The 24,355-nt window shown below is 40.6% G+C and overlaps 1 long non-coding RNA gene across 2 annotated transcripts in view; it reads right to left on the bottom strand.

Annotated features, from left to right (window-relative positions):
- LOC143690839 (uncharacterized) overlaps window positions 1-24,355 on the bottom strand; it is a 193,882-nt gene that overhangs the window by 62,803 nt on the left and 106,724 nt on the right. Inside the window, exons 9-11 of one of the 2 annotated variants that reach the window (XR_013179231.1) lie at window positions 7,102-7,224; window positions 4,663-4,801; window positions 2,968-4,068 (exon numbers count right to left, since the gene is read on the bottom strand). This is a non-coding gene — a long non-coding RNA (uncharacterized LOC143690839). The remainder of the gene's footprint in view (window positions 1-2,967; window positions 4,069-4,662; window positions 4,802-7,101; window positions 7,225-24,355) is intronic. The other variant, XR_013179235.1, reaches the window with a different exon arrangement.

Genomic DNA, 24,355 nt, shown 5'->3' with positions numbered 1-24,355 from the left:
TCTGAGTGGCAAGTCACATATATAAGAGGCGATTCAAGAAAGCTCCTGCGGGGAAGTGGGAAAGTGAGACAGGAAGAGAAGAAGCCAGTAGGAGGGCCTGGTGAAGCAGGTGACCACTGTGGGGACCTCTGGGAGTCAGTGTATTCTACCTAACGGAAGTGGGTGCTGGGGTGCCCATCCATCATCAGCAGAGCACCCCTCCTGGGGCACTGACTTCCCAGGGCTGCTGACCTCCACTCAGGCATGGGAATAGCAAGGGATGGGCATCCACAGCAGCTTCTGCACTAGGTAATCTATCAAACCACCTGAGAGGTAAACACAAGTTATTATGTCCATTTTAGAGGTAAGGTCACTGAGGCCCTGAGAGGTGAAGAACTTGGTCCACTACCCTATAGCCAGGTGGGACTTTAAAATAAAATTACCTTCCAAGACCTTCACCCTACAACCTTTCAGTTGAAAGTTTCACCCCTTTCCAGAATAAATTACTGTTCCCATAACACTCTGTCTACAATCTTGTTAGGACACTTGTCACTGCATTTTAATGACCCTTTTACTTGTATGTCTCCGCTGGTAAATGGAGAGCCTTTTGAAGCATACATAGGTAACTCCTATGGAATTGAGCAAATGCTTTTTTCCTCTCCCTTCTTCAGCCTCCTATCATCAAATGCTAGCCCAGTGCATGCCACATCTAAGTGCTTTATTGACTTGCCTTGAACAACAAACTAATCCTACAAATACAATTGTCATTGGTGTTCACATCACGGAGGAAGAAAGAGGCGGAATCTTCATGCACAAGGAGGAGAGAGTCAATAAGTCAATGACGAAAAGGTATTCCTGGCAGAAGGAACTGCAGGTGCACAGGCATGAAGGTAGAGTTTTGAAGGAACCGCAAGTATCAGTGCATGTGCAAGTGGGAAGTAATGAGAGAGGAAGCAGAAGAGGTGCACGGGGGCCAGACCGGGCAGGTTTCCAGGCAAAGGAACCACATTTCCATAACGCACAAAAGGAAGGATTTTTCAGAAAGCTTCAATAGATCCCAGCTGAGCCACGCTGATTTGGGTGGGAGACGATGCTTTTGGCCAGAATCAAGTCAGCAAAGCCCAGAAGAAGAGACACAGTGCTGGAATCCTGAGCAGACACCCAGCTCAAAGCTGGAAGCTTCAGTGATCACTGACCACTGCAGAGGTTCTGCGGTGGATAAACTGCCTGGAGCACCGCATTCTAGGTGGGGAGGAGGAGGAGAATTAGAACCATCTCATGGTCGCACCCAGTGCTCAAAAAAGGAACTCCAGCAACACATAAATGGGACAGAATCTCTTAAGAAGGGAAATCAGCCTAGGGATGATTTTAAATCATGGAAAATGAGGGCTAGGGGTCCAAATTAGCTTTGTCCGTAACCCCCATATCTATAAATGGCTACATCAAATCAGAAGTACAGGGAGAAAAATATTTTAAAGATTAAATTTACTTTATTTTTCTGATAATTTAGTTGATGCATATTCGTTGTAGAATATTTGGAATATACAAAAAAAAAAAAAACACAGCAAAGAAAATAAAAATCACCTGTAATTCCACTAGCAGATTGTCTTCTATTCTGTTTTATCACTTTATATAAGTAAAATTTTTTCATAAAATTGGGATTGTGAGAGACGTAGTTTTGTTAGCTTCTTTTGCCATTTAACAACAATATATCATAAACATTTTATCCATTCACTAATTATTATTCTATATTAATTTAATAAGCCTGTCATATGCTCACCATAATTGATTTGCTCAATCCCCTACTATTAGACATTTAGGTTATATCCAGCTTTTCACCATTATCTATAACAATGCAGTGAACATTCGTATGCACACTAACATTTCCTAAGGGTGAACTCCTAATAGCAATTTTACAAAGTCAAAAGGTATAAATATTTTTAAGGCTTATGGTACATGTTTCTAAATTGCCCTTCTGAAGTTCCCCCCCCCCCACCTACATGGAGTACACAGTCTAGCCCTGCGCTGTCCAAAACGGTAGCCATTGACCACATGTGGCTATTAAATTTAAACTAATTAAAATGACAGCCAAATAAAAATTCAACTCCTCAGTCTCACTAGTCACACTTCAAGTGCTCGATAGCCATGTGTGACTACTGGCTTCCATACTGGACAACAAAGATAGAGGACATTTCTATCATTGCAGAAAATTCTAATGGACAATGCTGCACTAGACTGTAAAGAGGAGAAAAAGACAATCCACAAAATAAATAGGTCAACTGTACCGTATGTTAGAGGGTGACAAGTGCCACAGAAAGAGATAGCAAGGGGTAAGGGGCTGGCGGGGGCAGGGGTGGTTACCAGGATGGAGAGGGTTTGCTATTTGGATAAGATAGTCAGCAAAGCCTTCTTGGTAAGAATGACCACCTAACAGCAACCCAAGAAAGAGAGGAAGCAGACCATGTCAGTTATCTGGGAAAGTAGTCCAGACAAGCAGAGCAGTGAGTGCAAAGGCCGAGAGGTAAGGGTGTGCCTGGCATGTTCAAGGAAGACTAACAAAGCCTGGAACAGAGTGAGAAGGTAGGAAAGAGATGGGAAGTGAGATGACAGAGGTGAAGCTGGGAGATCATATAATACCTTATGAAGCCATTCTAAGGACTTTGCTTTTACTCTGAGTGAGATGGAAAACTACTGGAGGGTTTTCAGTAGATGGGATGATATTATCTGATTGGCATTTTAAAAATTAAATTCTGTCTGCTAAATTGAGGATGGATTGTAGGGAGGCAAAAGCAGAAGCTAGGAGACCAGTGAGGAGGGGAAGCTGCTAATCCAGGGGAGAGGTGTTGGTGGGTGGAACCAGATTACGGAGGTGAGGAGAAATGATTGGATTCCAAATATATTTTAAAGGTGATCCCTCAGGATTTGCAGTTAGAGTTGCAAACAAAGCTGTGTGGTACAAAGAAAAAGCGCAGAGATGATATGCCTTACCGTGAATCTGAAGAGGCAGCCTTTCTAAGGAAGTGACCTTGGAGCTAAGATCTGAGACCTGAGTAGGAGTTAATTTGATAAAGATTGCGCAAATTCCTTGTCCAGTCATCTACAGCCTCCTGACAACAAGTGGAGGATAGGGAAGTGAGTGGGGGCTGTTTCCTCCCGGGAAGGGGTGGGGGATACTTTGCTACAAAGAGCTGGAATCAGCCCAAAGAGTCGTGTTTTGTTATGTATGTATCTGCAACCCAAACAGCTTTGCTGTTATGGGCCTGTTTGTCATAGATCAGTTAGTGGGTAGATTGCTTCTGCTGGAAATGGAGATTTAGACAATGCCAGAGCGGATAATGGTGCCCAAATGCTGTCAGGCGCTAATCAGGACTCCGCAATGACTATGCTGTGCAGATTGAAGTACGAGCATTTGGAGTTATTACTCAAGGCTTGTCTCTGCAATTAGATGATTGCATAACCTTAATATGATCAAACTTGCCGGATGTGAATTGTGCAGCTGTAACCACAAAATAAGGTAGCATTTCTGTTTTCTTGTTGAACACAAACATTACATATGCGTAAGTCATAATTTTATAACAGTCGCTTTTGGCAAGAAAGAGTTTTGTCAATCAAAAGATGCAGTTGAAATATATCTCATATCAAAAAAATGAGATATACGCTACAAATATATATATATATATATGCAGTACAAGTGCTTAAAGAGATGGCCATAATGTCAGGCTTTGCCTTAGGAAACGTTGCTTTGTAGGTTTTGCTCTTCCTTTTTTTTCCTTTGTACACATCAATTTTGAGACCAGGAAGTTGGGAAACTTGAAGCCCATATTGAGCCCTCCTGGGACAACACAGCTTGGCTCTCACATATGCACCACGTTGAGAGTCACAGGGAATCAGCTTGATATTCATCAGCAATTGCACATCACACCCCGTTCATCAAGCCCCATTGTTCAGTGGGGACGTGAGCTATGACTTAGGCTCTTCAGATTCTAGATCCTTGCAGAAAGCTTGGCCCTCCCCTCCAAGGCCCAGCTTGGGGGACTATAGGGACACAGCCCTCAAATGCCCTCTCCACCTCGCAGGCTCAGGGTGCATCTGAGGAGATGAAACAATGGGGAGACCAATGTTGTAACCCTTAGATTTATCCTTTGTCCTCTGGCCCAATTTTCCAGGGGGCTCAGAATTCTAAGAAAACAAATACCCTGGAGGTTTACTGCCTGGTGGCCAAATGAGTGAATGATAAAGATTATGTGCGTGCGTTTGTGTGTGTGTGTCGTGTCTGTCTGCAAATAGCATCCGTCTAGTGCTGTAATTTCATGGCTGCAACTAACAACAAAGTCAAGTGTCACAGGCTGAGTTTCTGGGGAAGCAACACTGAGGTGAAAATTAGCATGCAGGAGGCTTATTAGGGAGTGCTTTTGGGGTCAACACCTTGGAGCAAGGAGAGGAAGCAGGAGCAGGCAGAGGGAGAATCAGGCTGCAATGCAGTCACAGCACAGCCACGGCAACCCCAAGAGAATTTGGGGCAGGGGTCTAGGCCTTTATACTCCTGCACTGACCAGTCGCTGGATACGGCTGCCCAAGGAAGGTGTGACTCTGGCTGATGTGGCCCTCTTCAGCCAGGGTGATCCCCAGAGAGAGCTGATGGCTGAGACCTACCCATTAACAACCCTTTCCCCTGAGAGTTACCCGCTGACAGCTTTCCAGCAGCTGGTAGAATTGGTCCTTTGGTCCGAAGAGTTCTGGCAGAGCAACACAGCATCATCAACACCAAGTAAAGAATTTGAGGGTGAAGAGAACTCAAGTTGGATGGAAACCAGGGGTTGTCCTGAAAAGAAAAGAATCAGGTGTGAGTTAGGAGGCAGGTGTTGATAAGTGTGTGCTAATGAGCAGCTGGTTTTCAAGATAGAGGCAGAGTGAGCTTGGGGCCCTCAATTCCAGGTCCTAGGTCCCCAAAGGCAACCTCCTGTCTCAGATCTTTGCAAAATGGTCAAGGTGGGTGAAAGCAAAAGCCTACGAGGCAGAAGGGTGCACGGGTGGTTCAGTGTTAGAATGCTGTCTTTTCATGCGGGAAACCTGGGTTGGATTCCCGGACCATGTATCCCCACAAAAATAATAATAATAAAATTTTTAAAAGCCTACAAGGCAGGTGCCTGAATGGGAAAGACCAAACACAACAGCATCGCTGACAGCTCCCATCTGTAGACACTCGGTATCTGCAGAGATCCATGCTAACCACTGGACTCTCAGACTCACATGTCCTAAACTGCCCTCACCATCTCCCACCCTCAGGCCTAGCCATCCTCTCGTGTTCCCCTTCTCAGTAAATGGCACTAGCATCTACCCAGTTGTATGGGGCAGGACGTGTTATCCTTGACTCCCAACTCCCCCTCACACCCTCCCATCCGACGAGTCCTATGGGTCCTACCTCCTTCCTAAGTCTACAATCCACCCACCCCTCTCTCTGTCCATCACTCCCCCTTACTTCAGGCCCTCATCTCCAGGAAGCAGTATCCTAGATAAGTCTTCCTGCTCCAAAACTTAATTGCCCCCTCCAATATCTTCTCTTCTCATAGATCTCCCCAGAATGTGGATCTGATCACAAACCTCCTTTGCTTAAAAACTTTCTATATCTGCCCCACTGTCCTCAGGATAAAGTCCAACTGCCTTTGCCCAGCTACGATTCTTCCTCATTTGGTCCTTGAATCTCTCAGAAGCCTCACCTATAGATTTTTTTCTCTCTCCCTCTCTCTCAGGCACCTGTGATGAAACACATACACATGCATTTAGACTCCATTTCTGTGCCCTCCAATGAGGAAGCCACCAGCCACATGTAGCTATAGGACACTCAAAACATGCCAGGTCCAAACTGAAATGTGCTATGAGTATAAAATACACACCAGATTTTCAACACCTTGTATGAAAAGAATGAACGTAACATATTTCAAAAATATTTTTTATTGTTGACTACATGCTTAAATGATCATATTTAGGACGTGTTTGGTTAATTAATTTCAGCTGCTTCATTAAAGAAGATTGACTTCTTAATGTAACTATTAGGGAATTTAAACTGATGTATGCGGCTCACATCATATTTCTATCGAGCAGTGCTGCTCTCGTCCCTTCGGGATGATAAGAACATCCTCCCTTCCCACCAACACCTTGAAGTTTTCTTGGCTCAGGGTCCAGGGAACATGTCTTGTCCAAGAATTTCTACTGACCTAAGGTTGACAAAGAAAAATATCATTTCAAAGTGTTAGCCCCTCTCTTTGTATGGTAAGGAGTTGGCTGCAAATGGGTCCCCCATTTTCCAAGTACTGGTGAGCCCTGGCAGACCAAAAGTGGAAGAAGAACTGAGTGGGGCTGCAGAATTCTGCATAAAAATGTTAAGGGCTATCTCTGCTGTGAGCCGGGGAAGCTGCATGGGGTTGCTACAATAAGGAAAAAACTAAACATCTCTGTCTGTGAGAATTATTATGTGTTCAGGTAGTTGAATGTTACGTGGATGTGGGTGTGGATTTCACCGGTGGGGATAGGGGGATCAGTTTCCACAGGTCAGGGTGATGGGGTTGTCCAAAGATGGGGTATAGATAATATTGGGGTCTGGAGAGGAAAGAAGGAAAAACAAACTTTTAAAAAGGGTGAAAGTCTGAGAACCCCCTGCAGTGTCCCTTTTTATTATTGATTTTTTTTCTTGGACCCTGAAGACAGAGTTTTAAATATTTACTCCTACATGATAATTTCCATCAGTCTCTATCAACATTTCAATAACATCTGCCTTGCATGACTGAACAGAAAGGACTGGCAGTGTGGGGGCAGGAGAGGGAAGTATGGGCTACGTGTCATGACACTTCCTAAAATCAACTTCAGATTGATAGAAACACTGATAGAGACAGGGCTCCCAGGATTCTTGGGATGAGCAATGGAAGCAGCCAAGAAGGTACTAGGCAGAGAGCCCATAAACTGATGGGCTGGCTCAGGAGCATCTGGTAGACAAACCCCCATTTTCCCAGTATATTCTGGGGAGATGATCCTTGAAGGGAGAGCAGCTCTCACACCATCCTGCTGTCCTTCCTTCTCTGGCCATCCCCTTCCTCACATGTCTTCAGGACTGAGTTCAGGCATCACCTCCAAGAAGTCTTCACAGATGCCTTCAGTCTTGGTGAAGTATCCATCCTCAGTGTTCCCATCATATCCACTACTGACTCCTCTGTCACTATCTTCCTGACTCTCCTCCTCAACAGTGGACACCTGGAGGACAGGAAGTGGATGTGATATATCTCCGTCTTCCCAACATATAATAGGTGCTTAGTGAACATTTGCTGAACAAATGACAGATCTTGAATACAAGAGAAGCATTCTACATTCACCCACTCTTCAAGCCCCATCTGAGGTTCAGCTCACTTCTGGCTTCAAGAAACCTCTGACTTCCACCTTGACCATCTTCAGCTTCAAGAAATAAAATGACCCCTGATCTCACTAACCTTTGATGCATTAGGACAGAAGGGAGAGGGAGTTGGGCATGTGTTTGGAGACCTTCTGATGGGAGAGTTTTCCTAATTCTCCCATCATTTAAACAAACTGGGATCCTGATTGATAGAAGAGCCGATTTCACAAAGACTAGGAAAAATGGCTTTTAATATCAGTTTTTAAGAAAGAAAGTATGGCCCCTATAAACTGTTAAACTTCACTTTATTGACCATAAATCTGTATTTTGTTCAATGCAAAAGTTTTTCATCTTGTACAGAAAAATGCTGAAACAGCGACAACTGCCGAAAACAAGAAGTTTTCTCTTACGGACAATTTATATGAAAAAGTTATTGAATTTCTGGTTAGGGAGGCCAGGCCAGGCATTTCACTGCTCCACCCACACCCACCCCCGGGCCAGGCCAGCGAGTACCAGAAGGGACCCATTGCTGATCACTGTCAAGAGAAAATTAACCAACTGTAAGTCTATTAAGTTGTGGGCACCAGGGATTTCGGAGCCCAGAGCAAAGACATGTTTCTCCCTGAGGACATTAAACTCAGGCTTGCTTTGCTAAAAGTGTGGCCAGCCTTTCTGCTGATAAAGGGGAAGGAAGAGGTGATTTGGGGGAGCACCTGCTAGCTACTAGGTACTTTCTCAGTTGTGGTCTCATTTAATCATCAGAACCACCCCAGGCAGGAGGCTTTCTGGTCCATATTTTACAAATCAGCAAGTGATAAATTAGAGCGATTATGGAACTTATCCAAAGTCTCACAGCTTGGAAATCACTAATTAACTTCTCTGATCCTCAGTTTCCCCATCTGTAAAACAAAGCTTATACTTTGTGACAATTCAATGACATGAAGTCTGACAGCACCTAGCTTGGGACTAGCTCACCATAAGTGCTCAGGAAATGTTAACTTTCTTCCTAAAGTCAGGGTAGGGCAAAGCAGGGATCTGAAGCCATGGCTGACTGACTTCCATGCTTTGTCCCCTGCAGAAATTGAAACTAACTGAAACTAAAACCAATTTCCTTTCAAAAAGCAGGACAGTTGGACCTCCCAAATTTAAATGTAGCAAAGGAGCAATATTCTGTACAAAGGAAGAAAGGAAGAGTCAAAACTCCATAAACTATGTATGACTTGACAAGGACTTGGCAGTTTCCTCCAAAATGCCTCCCCCTTACTGCTTCAAGTGCCAAAAATTCCACGATGAGAGTCATACATTCTTGAGTTAAGGTACGACCACATGTCAAAGTGTCAAGGTGAAAATACTCCTGATTGAGTTGAAAAGAGTCTCAAGAAGTATCTAGGGTACACAGGTGGTTCAGAGGTAGAAGGCTCACCTGCCATGCAGGTGACCTGGATTTGATTCCAGGCCCATGCACACCCCCAAAAAAGTACCTAGCCCAGAAAAGCATATGGGATACATCTAATAATTAGTTGTGGCTGCCTGAAGTGCTGTGATGAGAAGTATGCTGAGTGTGATGGTGAAGTTCATGTGTCAGCTGGGCTAGGTTATGGTGTCCAGTGATTTGGTCAAGCAAGCACTGGTGTAATGCTTACTGTGAAGTTATTTTGTGAACTAAAACCATAAGTCAGTTGAAGAGAGCTGCTCTCCCTTCAAGGATCATCTCCCCAGAATATACTGGGAAAATGGGGGTTTGTCTACCAGATGCTCCTGAGCCAGCCCATCAGTTTATGGGCTCTCTGCCTAGTACCTTCTTGGCTGCTTCCATTGCTCATCCCAAGAATCCTGGGAGCCCTGTCTCTAATAAGTCAGTTGATTGCATCTATGACTGATTACATCTACAATCAACAAAGGAAATGGTCTTAAAGGGAGAATGAATGATTTCAATAGTCAGAAAGAAGAATTTCTCTCTCTACCTCAGCTATCTTCTCCTGGGAAATTCATCAAACCTTCATCAGAGTTCCCAATTGGTGGCCTGCCCTGTGGAATTTGGACTTGCCAATCTCCATGGATGCATGAGCCAATTCCTGTAATAAATCTCATTATACATATCTCCACTCGGTTCTGTTTCTCTGAGGAACCTGACTAATACACTGAAATAGGGCATAGGCTCAATGGGAAAGAGTAAAGCATTCTATCAGTAAGGTCGGTTAGGCAAGAAAGAGCAACTTGGCTAGGAGGCTTATGAAAGCCTCTCCAATGTCTCCTCACCAATCTTCCTAACACGTATGTGAACATACAAATTCTCCAATTCAGTACTCTTCAATTTACCTGTAGGATAACATACAAAGTTCTTCATGAGTTGATCCTGCCTCTCTCTTTCTAGCTTCATCTCCTATCATTCCCACCACACCTTATATCCCACCTCCCTATTGCTCTGAAATACTTTACTTTTCCCATGTTTTGTCATACCATTGCAGTTTTGCATAGGCCCTCTACATAGAAACTTTTTATCTCAACCTGCCCAATGGCAAACTCCTACTCAACACTCAAAGCCTGAGTCAATCCTGCAAAGCCTCCCTTGAGTCCCCTAAGTGTTCCTTCTCCAGTGTCTCCACTGCATATTGTACATAACTCCATTATGCCCTTATTGCATTTATATTGAGCAGGAACACAATATGTAATTTTCCTCTGTGCCCTGACTACACAGTTCAGAGCCTACCTAACACAATAACAGATAATAAATTGAGTGTGTGAATAAATGAGTGAATAATTTTTCTTCCCCAATATATATGCTTGTGTATCAACCTGCAAAACTAGATTGACCTTTAAAATATACACATCATGGGACTTCTGGGAAGATGGCCGAATAGACTAGCTCGAGCTTAGCCCTGCTCCACAGAAAAGTAAGAGAAAGACAGGAGGGCGACTGAGGTGGCGATTCAGTAGCGCGGCTGACCTGGGAGAGCCTTCTGCACCACATGCGGCAGCCCTGGTTGCAGAGGCCGGGAGCTGAGAGGCAGAAAGCTGGAGCCTGGTGCGGAGGCACAGAGCCATGAAGCCTGCGGGAGGACACGGGTGGGAGCCCAGGACCAGGAAGTAAGCCGGGCCACGCTTCTTGGGCGCACTACCCTCACCAGCGCAGTCCCGTGCCCGGCGACTCACCCCACAGCCCATGCACCCAAACTCCATCACCCACTCTCATTCCCCGCGCTCCAGGCGCCCCCACCCCACCAGCCCCCAGTGCACGTACCTGCCCCCCACCCCCACCCCAAGGGCAGCCCAACCCACCTCTCCTGGAGCACATCTCCCAAACACTACCTCCCACTCCTTATTCTCTGCAAGCCGTTGCCAGCCCATAAAGGCTGTGGAAACCTCCATACCTAGGCTACCCCTGCCCCTCCCCCACCCACCCACAGTGTCCACAACCTCAAACCGCCCGGCCTAAGCTCTACACATCTGTTTACAGTACTCCCAGGCCCGCACATGCACACGGGCCCCCAATCACTTCATTCAGCTCTGGGAACCGCACCTTACAGCATTCCTAGAACCACACATGCACAAGAGCCCTAAGCCACACTTTCCAGCTCTGAGAAAGTGCTGACCTATGCAGCTGGGTCACATCTGCCCCCAATTCACGAAGGCATAAGGCCAACCTGCTGCCACAGCTCTATGCATGTGCACAAAGGGCCCCATGCCTTAGACCAGTGCATACCAGGGTTACACCCCCCAGACCAGTGCACCCACACAGCTACATCCTCCCTGGCTGCTGGGCTCCCACGTTCACAAGCATCAGTGTAACATCCCCAACCTGTGCCTATACCTGCCCTGAAACAAATCACCACACAGAGTTCCCACCCTGTGCCCTGGTCCCTGCAACCATCCCACAAACACAAGGCCTTAGACTATTGAAAGAAATCAACTTCCAAAACAAATCAATCAAGATATCTACATGCCACGAAGACAGCAGAAGATCACTAAGCATATCACAATGCAGACAGATATAGCCCTGCCTAGTGACCAAATTAAAACACCAGAGGAGACACAGATGCTGGAAAAACTAATCAAAGATGTTCTTACAATTCTACTTAATAAAATAAGTGGGACAAAAAATGACATAAAGGAGATCAAGAAGACATTAGAAGAGCATAAAGAGGAATTTGAAAGAATAAATAGAAAAATCGTGGCTATCACAGAGATTGAAAACTCTGTTGACCAAATAAAAAACATACTAGAGGCACACAACACCGGATTTGAAGAGACAGAAGAAAGAATCAGTGATATAGAGGACAGGATAACTGACTTCAAAGACGCAAAACAGCAAATGGCAAAAAAAGATGGAAAAAATTGAATGGGAACTCAGGGAAATGATAGACAAAATGAAGCACACAAATCACTGGTATCCCAGAAAAAGAAGAGAGGAGTAAAGGGCTAGGAAGAGTAGTTGAGGATATAATGGGGGAAACTTCCCAACCCTCATAAAGGACATAAATACGCAAGTCAAACAAGCCCAACAAACTCCAAACAGAATAAATCCAAATAGGGCTTTCCCAAGGCACATACTAATCAGTCTGTCAAATGTTGAAGAGAAGCAGAAAATCCTGAAAGCAGCAAGAGAAAAACAATGTACTACATACAAGGGAAAACAAATAAGACTGTGTTCAGACTACTCAACTAGCACTCTGGGGACAAGAAGGCAGTGGGTATGATATATTCAAGATCCTGAAAGACAAAGATTTCCAGCCAAGAATTCTGTACCCAGCCAAACTGTCCTTCAAAATTGAGGGAGAAATTAAAGTTTTCTCAGACAAAGAAGTGCTGAAAGAATTTGTCAACAAGAGACAAGCCCTACAAGAAATACTAAAAGGAGTTCTGCTGGCTGAAAAAAAAAAGACAGGAGAGGGAGGTCTGGAGGAGGGCACAGAATTAAAGAGTGCCACCGAGGGTAATTTAAAGAACACAAAGAGAAAGAAGGAAAAGAATATATAGATCTGACAAATAGAATGAAAAAGATAAAATGGTGGAATCAAGAAATGCATTTTCAGTAATAACTTTGAATGTTAATGGACTAAACTTACCAATTAAAAGATACAGATTGAAAAAAAAGATACAGATTGGTAGAATAGATTAAGAAACATAATCCAGCTATATGCTGTTTACAAGAGACTCATCTTATACACAAGGATACAAATAGATTGAAAGTGAATGGATGGAAAAAGATTTTCCACACAAGTTGTAACCAAAAGAAAGCAGGAGTAGCTATGCTAATATCAGACAAAACAGACTTTAAAAGTAAAGACATCAAAAGAGACAAAGAAGGACACTATATACTAATTAAAGGGTCAATTCACCAAGAAAACATAACAATAATAAATATTTATGCTCCCAATCAAGGACCTCCAAAGTACATGAGACAGACATTGGCAAAACTGAAGGGAGCAATAGATGTTTCAACAATAATAGTAGGAGACTAGAACAACAAGACAAGGTCAACAAGGAAGTAGGAAAGTTAAATAACTTGATAAATGAATTAGACGTAACAGACACATATGGGTCATTCACCCCAAAGCATAAGGTTATACATTCTTCTCTAGTGCTCATGGAACATTTTCCAGGATAGATCATATGGGCACAAAACAGGTCTTTATAAATATAAAAATACTGAAAGTATTGAAAGGACTTTCTCTGATCACAATGGGATTAAGCTGGCTCTCAACAACCACCAAAGAACAAGAACATTCACAAATATATGGAGATTAAACAATGCAATCTTAAACAACAGTGGGTCAAAGAAAAAATCACTAGAGAAATCAGTAGCTATCTGGAGATGAATGAAAATGTGAATACAACTTATCAGAACTTATGGGATGCAACAGAGAGGGAAATTTATTGCCCTAAGTGCCTAGATTAAAAATAAGAAAGAGCAAAAATCGAGGAGTTAACCTCAAACCTGGAGGAACTTGAGAAAGTAAAGCAAACTAACCCCAAAGCAAACAGAAGAAGAGTAATAACAAAGATTAAAGCAGAGATAAATGAATGCGAGAACAAAAGAACAATAAAAAAATCAATAAAACCAAGAGTTGGATCTTTGAGAAAATCAATAAAATTGATAGGCCACTAGCAAGACTGACAAAGAAAAAAAAGAGAGAAGATGCAAAAGAAACAAAATCAGAGATGAGAAGGGGTGCGTTACCACAGACCCTGAAGAAATAAAAGAAATCATAAGAGTATACCATGAACAACTATATGCCAACAAACTAGACAATTTAGATGAAATGGACAAATTCCTGGATTTTGGACACAAACAGCTACACTAACTCAGGAAGAAATAGAAGATCTCAACAAAACAATCACAAGTAAAGAGATTCAATCAGTCATCAAAAATCTTCCTACAAAGAAAAGCCCAGGGCCAGATGGCTTCACAGGGAAATTTTTATCAAACACTCCATAAAGAGCTAATACCAATCCTTCTCAAACTTTTCCAAAAAACTGAGGAAGAAGGAACTCTACCTAACTCATTTTATGAAGCTAATATCATTTTAATACCAAAACCAGGTAAAGATGCTAAAGGAAAGGAAAACTACAGGCCAATCTCCCTAATGAACATAGATGCAAAAATTCTCAATAAAATATTAGCAAATCGAATCCAACAGCACATTAAAAGAATTATACACCATGACCAAATGGGGTTTATACCAGGAATGCAAAGAGGGTTCGACACAAGAAAATAAATTAATGTAATACAGCACATTAACAAATCGAAAGGGAAAACTCAACGATTATCTCAATTGATGCTGAAAAACCATTCAACAAAATTCGCATCCTTTTCTGATAAAAACACTCCAAAACTTAGGAATGAAAGGTAATTACCTCAATATGATAAAGGGAATATATGAAAAACCGATAGCCAAACAGCCAAAATGTCCATCAACAGACGAGTGGCTAAACAAACTGTGGCGTATACCTACGATGGAATTTTAAGCAGCTTTAAGACAGACTAAACTTATGAAGCATGTAATAACATGGATGGACCTAGAGAACATTAAGCTGAGTGAGTCTAGCCAAAAACTAAAGGACAAATACTGTATGGTCCCACTGATGGGAACCGACATTCGAGAATCAGCTTGGAATATATCATTGGTAACAGAGACCAGCAGGAGTTAGAAACAGGGTAAGATAATGGGTAATTGGAGCTGAAGGGATACAGACTGTGCAACAGGACTAGATACAAAAACTCAAAAATGGACAACACAATAATACCTAAGTGTAATGTAACTATGTTGGAACACTGAATGAAGCTGCACCTGAAATATAGTTTTTTGTTTGTTTGTTTGTTTGTATCTTTTGTTTTTGTTTTTTTTCTTTTTCCTTTTTTATATATATATTTTTTCATTAGTATTATTATTTCAATTCTCTTCTCTATATTAACATTCTATATCTTTTTCTGCTGTTTTGCTAGTTCTTTTCCTAAATCGATGCAAATGTACTAAGAAATGATGATCATACATCTATGTGATGATACTAAGAATTACTGAGTGCATGTGTAGAATGGAATGATTTCTAAATGTTGTGTTAATTTCTTTTCTTTTTTTTGATTAATAAAAAAAAATTAAAAAAAAAAAAACCGATAGCCAGCATTGTACTCAATGGAGAGGGACTGAAAGCTTTCCCCCTTGAAGATGAGGTACAAGACAAGGATGCCCACTGTCACCACTATTATTCAACACTGTGCTAGAAGTTCTAGCTAGAGCAATCAGGCAGGACAAAGAAATAAAAGGCATCCAAATTAAAAAGGAAGACATAAAACTCTCATTATTTGCAGATAATATCATACTATATTTGGAAGATCCTGAGAAATCTACAGCAAAGTTACTTGAGCTAATAAACAAATTCGGCAAGGTGGCAAGATAAAAAATTAATGGCAAAAACCAGCAACACTTCTATACACAAGGAATGACCTAGCTGAAGAGTCAGTCGAGGAAAGAAATTTCATTTAAAATAGCAACTAAAAGAATCAAATACTTAGGAATGAACTTAACTAGGGACAGAAAGGACTTGTACACAGAAAACTATATAACATTGCTAAAAGAAATCAAAGGAGATGTAAATAGGTGGAAAGATATTCCCTGCTCATGGATAGGAAGGCTAAATATGGTTAAGCCACAGTGGTCAAAATAGCGTGGTACTAGCACAAAGACAGAAGCATCAATGAACAGAATCGAATAGAGAATGCAGAAATAGACCACCAAATCTATGTTCAATTGATTTTTGACAATGCCCCCAAATCCTCTGAACTGCGACAAAATAGTCTTTTCAATAATTGGGCATGGAAGAACTGGATATCAATAGCCAAGAGAATGAAAGAGGACCCCTATCTTACACCCTACACAAAAAATTAACTCAAAGTGGATCAAACACCTAAATATAAGAACTAGCACCATAAAGCTTCTAGAAGAAAATGTAGGGAAACATCTTCAAGACCTAGTAATAGGAGGTAGCTTCCTAAACTTTACACCCAAAGCACAAGCAACAAAAGAAAAAATGGATAAATGGAAACTCCTCAAGATCAAATGCTTCTGCACCTCAAAAGACTTTGTCAAAATGGTGAAGAGGCAGCCAACTCAATGGGAGAAAATATTCGGAAATCACATATCAGCAAAGGTTTGATGTCCTGTATATACAAAGTAATCATACAACTCAACAACAAAAGAACAAACAACCCAATTATAAAATGGGCTAAGATGTGAAAAGGTATTTTTCTGAAGAGCAAATAGAGATGGCTCAAAAGCACATGAAGAGATGTTCATTCTCATTGGCTATAAGGGAAATGCAGATCAAGACTACAATGAGATACCATCTCACACCTGTAAGAATGAATGCTATTAAACAAACAGGAAACTATAAATGTTGGAGAGGATGTGGAGAAACTGGGACACTTATGCACTGCTGGTGGGAATGTATAATGGTGCAGCCACTATGGAAGACTATTTGGCAGTTCCTTAGGAAACTAAATATCAAGTTGCCCTATGACCCAACAATAGCACTACTTGGTATATACCCAGAAGAGCTGAAAGCAACAATACAAACAGACATTTGCACACCGATGTTCATAGCAGCATTACTCACAATTGCCAAAAGATGGAAACAAACTAAATGCCCATCAACAGACAAGTGGATCAACAAGATGTGGTATTTACATACGATGGAATATTATGCAGTAGTAAGACGAAATGATTTCCTGAAGCACATTACAAGATGGATGAGCCTTGAGGACATAATGTTGCGCAAAACTGGCCAAACACAAAAGGATAGATACTGTATGATTCCATTTTTATGACCAGCATAAAGGTATAATCAGAGGCTTATAATACAGAATATAGGGGACATAGAGATACACAGAAACTAGAATTCGGTGATGAGGTTGAACTCCAATGTAAGGGAATAGATAGGAGCGAAGGTGATTCTCTAGTGGGTCTAGAAGTAATATTAGCATATTGAAGATGAACAAGATTAAAGGGGTTTTATAGACCTACATGTACCACTGAATCATATTAGAAATATGAATTAGTTCTTATAAGAATTACTTCAAATACATGATTCTTTTATAAAGAGCATTTACATCCAGGGTACAGGGGGAAAACTGCTATGAGTTATGTTCAGAAGGAAACTATCAGCACTACCACAGCATCAGTAGAGGTAAATAATGGGGTGAGGGACAAGAGTTAAGAGGAGGTTTAGATTTCTTATTTGGCAAGGATGTGCTTATTGGTTTTCTTTCCCTTGGGAACAATGAAATTACCTAAAATTGAGAATGTTGGTGGACTGTGGACTTTGGGCCTTCTACATGATACCCAATGAATGCAGGTGGCTGAAGGATGCACTGATGGAGAAGTAGATTGGCGAACAATGGTGTATGCTTCCGAACGAAGGTTGTGCTGCTACAAAAAGGAACAAAGTCGTGAGGCATGCAACGATGTGAATGAACATGTGGGACATTTGGTGAGACAAAATTAGTCAGAAGCAAAAGAACAACAATGGTACGACTGCCTTTAGAAAATGCTTATGAGAAAACAGGGCCCTAGATTGTAAGCTTTTAGAGCAGATACTTTAAGTCCAGAGTGGTGGTTAATATTTCTGGATTTTGAGAGGCTGTTTATATATATAGCCTGATATTTAGAGATAAGAACAAAGCTGAATAGGTTGGGGTTAAAGGAATTGAGAGCATAAGGGGAAGGAAGACAGTGTATATATTTTAGAACCACACATACTCTTTGAGACCAATGGAAGAAAGGTTTATTTGATATGGAACTGAAACTTTCTGTAATGCATAATCTAATTCAATCTATTTGTACAGCTCATTTGAACAACTGAAACACAGGGAACACAGAATAAGAGGTCCTTTAATCCTGTATAGATTATCATAATGCCTAGAAATAACCTAGAGTATATTAAGCAGATAATCAAAAAGTATTGGCAAAGTCCCCTGAGGGAGGGGAGAAAGGCTATGGAACTATTAAACCTTACCATCGGGGAATCCCCTGATACTGTGTCAAACTTTAGGGACACCCAAATCAATAGGCCATGCCCTCAATCATGAGGCTTACTCTTGTGAATCTTATGTAGGTAGCGGAGAAGCTTCGACTACCTATAGGCGTGCCTGAGAGTTACTTCTGGAGGACCTCTTTGATTGCTCAGATGTGGCCTCAGTCTCTCTAAGCCCAATTCTGCAAGTGAAATCATTGCCCTCCCCCTAACATGGGACATGACATCCAGGGGGGAAAGTCTCCCTGGCAACATGGGAGATGACTCCCAGGGATGAATTCAGACCTGGCACCATGAGATCAACAATTACATCCTGACCAAAAGGGAGAAAAGAAGTATAATTAATAAAGTATCAGTGGCAGAGAGAGTTCAAATAGAGTCGAGAGGCTACTCTGGAGGTTGCTCTTATGCAAGCTTCAGGTAGACCTTGCTACCTATCATAACCTGCTAACCCCCAACCAGGTTCCAGCCAATCCTAAAGAACACCTAGGGTAATATACAAGATTCCACAACGGTTCCATGCACTAGAATAACTTTCCAGAAACCTACAACCTCCAGATGGGTCCCTGGTCCAGATAAGTCCTGAAGCCTAGCCCAGCATCTCCAGAACATCAGATAGTTCCATCTCCCTACCCCATATTAGTGACAGACCCTTCAAACAGCAAAAATTTAGAATTGCCATAGCCCAAATAACAATAAAGAGAGGGATGGGAAGATGAAAGGCGATGGTGGACTTATACAGAGAAGACAGGGTTTAACGAATGAATATGAATGCTGAATCATTAAATTGATATCTCTTTTAGTCTCCAGGATTTTAGAGCGGCTAGAAGTAAAAACCTAAAATTGTGAAATTGTAACCCATGTCAAAGTCTGAAATATGTTCTACAAATAATTGTGGTGCTGTGCTTTGAAATTTATAGCTTTTTTGTATATATGTTATTTTCTACAAAAAAAAAGAAGGAAAAAAGTAGATTGTGATGATAAAAAAATATTAAGCCCTCTAGCCTCCTATATTCTGTAGCAGCTAGAAGGAAAAATATGAGAGGATCATATGGTAGCCCATGATAGACTCTGGGATCTGCCCTGTAACCACTTGAAGAGTGCTTTGAAAACAATTGCCTTTATATTTCTTTGCTTTGTATATATGTTATACTATACAATAAAAAAGTTTAAAAATATATATATATACACATTATTCAGTTGATACACATTTATTGAGGTACTGTTAGGCATAAGGAGTGATGGAAATAGATACAGTCCCTGTCCTTATGGAGCTTATATTCTGGAAGAAAAGACAGATAACAAATGGGAGATAAATATATATATAATTACAAAATGAGAAAGATATGATGAGGATGAACAGACCACTGGGATGGAAGGAAGGGATAGGCTACTTACTTGGAGTTCTGGAGAAAATAGGAGGATCAGACCTGCAGGATGAAAAGGAGGCAGTTATGGAAAATACTGGGTAAGAGGATTCTAGGCAGAAAAAAAGAGAGAGATCTGCAAAGCTTCAAGGTTTAGTGTGTCTGTAACTTAAAGAAAATCATGAAGACTGGAGTGCAGTGAAGGAAGGGAAAAGGAGCTGGGGAAGATGTTGGAGAGAAAAGCAAGGGCCTGATGAAGCAAAGCCTTGTTAAGGGAAGGGGTTTAGATTTTATGCGGAAAGCAATGGGGAGCCATGGGAGGGATTTGAGCAGAAGAATGACAAGATGTGATTTACTTTTTAAAGAGATCACTCTGGCTGCTATGTAGTGGATAGCTTTCAGGGAGACCATTGCAGTCATCCAGGCAAGAGATGATGGAGGCTCGGTCATAGATAGTGGAGAGAAATTGACTGATTTGGGGCATATTTTGGAGGCCAAGGCAAAAGGACATGGGTTCAGTTCCACACCCACCTGGGTCCCTTACAGAATGGATCAACACAGAAGTCCCAGGCACAGTCTCTCCTCACTGAAGTTGTTCTTCTGGTCCTCTGACTTTGATTCAGGCAATTCGCTGCATCCCAGGGAAAGAGAAGTGGGTTGAAAGCATCCAGTATACTCAGTCTGACCTGTAAGAACCCAGGGATGAAGACCGCTTGGCCAGCTGGAACATCTACTCAACTAGAACCACTGACCAAGAAAGAGCTGACACAATTCCAGAGTAAGTCCAAATAGCAATTGTGGTACGCAGAACAGAAGATGCCCTTCTGTCTGGCCAGGCCCTACTAATTTCTGACCACATGTTAGGAAGTGTGGGTGTTTAAAGACTTAAGGAGGATGGGAGAAAAAATTAATAGGGCAAAAGGAATTGGCCAAATTTGGGAAGACTGGTTCCTCTTTCAAGGTGCAAAGAGAAAACAAGATGAAGAAAGAGGTCTGGTTTTTAAGTTGGGTGTGAGTTCATATGTGTTCATTTTATCATCATCTTTTATACCTTTGATATAATGTATTCATTTACATGTATCAAATATAATATTGAAAAAAGGGGGGAGGAAAACTCTTAAAAGGAAAATGCAGAACTACCTCCATCTGTTTAAATATCTAATGAGCAAATAAGGTAAAAGCTGGCCAGCTTTGAGATAATGGGCTGAGCCCTTGAAGGCAGGTCAGAACAAAGATTTAAATTCAAATTCCAGGTTCATTTATTCATTCAGTAAACAAAAGCTAATATCTGCTCTGTGCTAGATGCTGTGCACAGAACCGCCCTTGAAGAGTTCATGACCCAAAGGAGAATACAGAAGAGAAAACCATCACTAGAGGACAAGGTGATAAGTGCTGATTAAAGCCTGCTCTAAACTAGCCAGCAAGGATTAGGGAAGATTTCCCAAAGCAGGTGACAAAGGCACTGATCCTACAGAATGAACAGAAGCATTTCAAGGAGACAAGGCAGTGGTGAGCTGGTGCCGGCTCAAGAAAACCCATTATTATCTCTTTTCAATTCTACTTTAGTGACCTCATGCGGGTAGCTTGAAATGAGCCACTGGGAGAGTATAAATACTCACACGGAAATTGGCAAATGCTACAATCAGAACGTTTACCCTGCACACCACTAGGGACGGGCATTAAAAGGCCCAAGAAGATTTTTTTTATTTGAGTCTTATCGGGGCATCAGGAAAGGGAGGAATAAAATCAAGAGCCATGAGAGTCTTTTGGAAGTCTGGAGTCTAACAGATCTGAGTTCGAATCCCAGTTTTGCCACTTTCTGACAGGTGATCTTAGCAAATCATTTCCTGTCAGCCTCAGTTTCCTCATTAGTAAAATGGGACTAATGTAATAACTTAGTGAAAACTCAGCAAGGTGTTATATATTAAGTGCTCACTTAGTACAGTGCCTGGAACATGATTAGTGCTCAACTTGGACTAACTACTATTATTCTATAATTTTTATTAGTGTTTCAAGGATAAGAAGCAAATATTGTCAATTATTAAGGAAAAATCTAATCTTATCTACTAATGAGTGGAGACAGGTGAAAGGGCACCTCCTCTGACAAAAAATGGTTTACAGGACCCATAAAATTAAAACAAAATAAAATTGAATTCCTCTTGTGAAAAGAGCAAGAAATGCCATTAAATGAGATAAATACATGTAAATTTCTCAGTATAGTTGCTGGCACGTAATGTGTTTAATAAATTACAGTAGTTACAGTTCTTATTTTTTGAATCATTACTTCAGATGCCAGATCAAAGTGAAGAATGCAAAATAAGAAAATATAAATTGAATTTGAAAAAGAGGAAAAAATTTTAATCAGTTTTATTGAGATATGATTTTACATAATATGAAAGTCAGCTGTTTCAGTAGTACAACTAGATGAGTTTGACAAATATACAGTTATGTAACTACCACCAAAATCAAGATCTAGAACATCTGGATCAACCCAAATAGTCACAAGTCCCCACCCAGTGGCCCCTGGCAACTACAAGTCTCGTTTCTATCACAATAGCCTTGACTTTTCTACAATTTCATATAAATGAAATTATAGGGCACATGCACTATTGTATCTGGCTTCTTTCACTCAACATAAAGCTTCTGGAATTCACCCACGTTCTTGCATGTTCAACGGTCCATTCAATTTCATTACTGAGTAGTATTCCATTGTGTCGATATACAATTTGTTTATCCACTTATTAGCTGATAGATATTTGGACTGCTTCCAGTTTGGCGCCATTATAAATAAAGCTGCTGTGAATATTCAAGTAAAAGTCTTTGTGTGGCCATATGGACACGTTTTCATTTCTCTTGGGTAAATATCTAGGAGTGGAATTGCGTGTCATCCAGTAAATGTTTATATATTCTGGATGAGTGTCCTTTATTAAATGTTTTGCAAATATTTTCTCCCAGTCTATGGCTTGCCTTTTCATTTTCTTTTGAAAGAAGACAATGCCAAACTGTTTCCATAGTAGATACACCATTTTTCACTGCCACCAGCAATGTATGAGAGTTCCAGTCGCTCCACATTCTCTCCAACACTTGATATTATCAGTTTTTAATTTTAGGTAATTTAGCAGGTATGTAGCAATAACTCGTGGTTTTAATTTGCATTTCCCTAATGAGTTGAGCATCTGTTCATGTACTTATTTACTATTCATTTATCTTCTTTGGTGAAGTATCTCTTCAAATATTTTGTCCATTTTTTTAATCAAGTTGTCTGTCTTAGCATTGCTTTTTTTTTTTTTTTAATGCTGTATGGTGGGGGTCACATTTCATTCTTTTTCCATGTAAGTAACCCCTTATTGCAGCACCATTTGTTGAATTTTCGTTTGGTTTTTTGTTTGTTTGGGAAGTGCACTGGCCAGGAATTGAACCCAAGTTTCCCACATGGCAGGCGAGAATTCTACCGCTGAACTACCCTTGCACCCACCGTAGTATCGCTTTTTTTTTTTTTAACATGGGCAGGCACCGGGAATCGAACCCCGGTCCTCGGACTTGGCAGGCAAGCATTCTTACCTGCTGAGCCACCGTAGCCCACCCAGTATTGCATTTTAAGAGCTATTTATATATTCTGGATAAGTGTCCTTTATTAAATATTTTTGCAAATATTTTCTATGGCTTGCCTTTTCATTTTCTTTTGAAAGACAAAGGTCTTTAATTTTTATTAAGTCCAATTTATTATTTTTTTCTTTTATAGTTTATATTTTTGTTCTATTTAAGAAATCTTTGCTTAACCCAACATCACTTGGATTTTCTTCTCTTTATTTCTAGAAGATTTATAGTTTTAATTCATACACTTAGGTCATTCATACATTCCTACTTAATTTTTATATGAAAAAAATTATACAAATTTTTTATTTTTTTTTAATTGAGGTAAGAGTTGAAGTTCACTTTTGGTTTTTTCGCACATAGGTACCCAATTAGTGCAGCACTACTCTTTTAAAAGACTCTTCTTTTTCCATTGGATTGCCTTTGTACCTTTGATTACTATTTGCATGGAATATCTTTTTCCTCCTTTTACTTTTAACTTGTCTCTTTATATTTAAAATGGGTTTCTTATAAAAAGCATGCTCCTTGGTCTTGCTTTTTTATTCAGTCAATCTCTGCTTTTTAATTGGAGTGTTTAGAGCATTTACATTTAATGGTATTATCAAGATTGTTGATTTAAATATACCATATTGCTATTTGCATTCTATTTGTCCATCTGTTCTTGGCTCCTTTTTCCCCTTCTTTTTCTATCTTTTTGGATTGAGTATTTTTTATTATTCCATCATTGTTTGGTTGGTTGTTTTTTGTTTGTTTGTTTATTTGGTGGTTGCTCTACAGTTTACAATATACATCTTAACTTATCATGGTCTACCTTCAAATAATATTATACCATTTCATGTATATTTTTAGAAACGTATAGCAGCATACTTCCATTTTCCCTTCCCATCCTTTGTGTTCTTTTTGTCATACATTTTACATTTTACATGAAACCCCACAGCCATTGTTATTTTTTATTAATTGTTAACTTTTAAAGAGTCTTTTAAATTTGAAAGTCATATTTGCTATTTCTTTTGCTCTATATTTCTCTGTGTAGATCCAAATTTCAATATGGTATCATTTTATTTCTGCCTGAAGAACTTCCTTTCTTGTATTTAAGATCTGATGGTGATGATGTCTCTCAGCTTTAGTTTGTCTGAAAATTTCTTTATTTCACTTTCATTTTTATTAGCGATTTTTGTTGGCTATAGAATTCTAGGTTCACAGATTTTGTTCTTCCTTTCAGCATTTTAAAGATATTGTCTTACAATCTTTTTTTTTTTTTTTCACATGGGCAGGGACTGGGAGTCAAAACTGGGTCTCTGGCATGGCAGGCAAGAACTCTGCTGCTGAGCCACCATTGCCTGCCCTGTTTTACTATCTTTTAGCTTGCTTGATTTCTGACAAAAAATCTGCTGTAATTCTTATCTTTGTTCCTTTGTGCAAATATGTCTTTTGTTGTTGTTCCCCTAGTCTAGATGCTTTTAAGATTTCTCTTCATCACTGGTTTTCAGAAATTCTATTGTAT

This window comes from Tamandua tetradactyla, chromosome 1 (assembly GCF_023851605.1).
Source record: "Tamandua tetradactyla isolate mTamTet1 chromosome 1, mTamTet1.pri, whole genome shotgun sequence".
Lineage (NCBI taxonomy): Eukaryota > Metazoa > Chordata > Mammalia > Pilosa > Myrmecophagidae > Tamandua > Tamandua tetradactyla.
The sequence above is the reverse complement of the archived record's forward strand: the minus strand, read 5'-3'. Positions and strand labels throughout refer to the sequence as shown.